The sequence below is a fragment of the Sinocyclocheilus rhinocerous genome, unplaced genomic scaffold, assembly GCF_001515625.1.
Source record: "Sinocyclocheilus rhinocerous isolate Xijiao unplaced genomic scaffold, SAMN03320098_v1.1 scaffold3621, whole genome shotgun sequence".
NCBI lineage: Eukaryota > Metazoa > Chordata > Actinopteri > Cypriniformes > Cyprinidae > Sinocyclocheilus > Sinocyclocheilus rhinocerous.
This window is the reverse complement of record NW_015654992.1, coordinates 74,947-75,900: the sequence shown is the minus strand read 5'-3', so window position 1 is coordinate 75,900 and position 954 is coordinate 74,947.

Sequence of the window (954 nt, the reverse complement as noted above, 5' to 3'; positions counted from 1 at the left end):
AAAAAACCCCTTCTGTCTGATCGGGGCATAAAATTGTCCCGCCTCAAGAATTAAAAAAGCTATTTTAAAAATAAGCTGACTGTAAACACACCTAGCATAAATATGTTTCACGTGTTTAAAAAAAATGAACAATTAGGGCTACTGATAAAAAAGCCTTAATACATTTAATCAAACTGAATCATTAAAAAAAAAATAAAAAATTAGGCTTTGTTTTGTGAAGCTTCACATAAAAGCAACTTTCTACTTTTTCTTTAAAGGCATAGTTCCCCCACTCATTTATTCACCCTGGTGTTGTTTTCAACCTGCATGACTTGAAGAATGATAGGGTCCAAACAACAATAGACCACACTGACTCTGACTTTATGAAAACAAAACAGACATTTCTCAAAATATATGCTTTTGTGTTTCACGGAAGAAATGTCACAGATTTAGAAATACATGAGGGTGAGTAAATAACACAATTTTCATTTTTGGATGAATTGTAACAACAACAACAAAACTTATAAACAGGTAATTAATTGTTGTTGCCACCATTTCTTAAATGGTATATTTATTTAAACTTAATATACATTTTGGTATTTAATAGTTGTCAGATATTGGAATAATTTAATATTACATAAAATATTTTGAGATGACCTGGCTGAATAGGAATTTATATCAGCAAAAACATTTTAAAATAATGGCAAAAGCATTTGCTTCTTTCTAAATGCATTGAAAGAATATAGTAAAATAAATTAAACTAAACTAAATTTAAATACATTTATAATAGATAGTCAAAGCACAAAACTGCAGAATACAATATCTGTTACAAGCCATCTTTATGATCCAAAGGACAGAGAGAGCAGAGGCAGTTTACAGGAGTTTATGTATATGTTCATTTTCATTGTCAAGCACAATGGTGACCTGAGAACTTCCGTAATTATATTTTAGTCCCTATTTAAGCAACAATTTCTG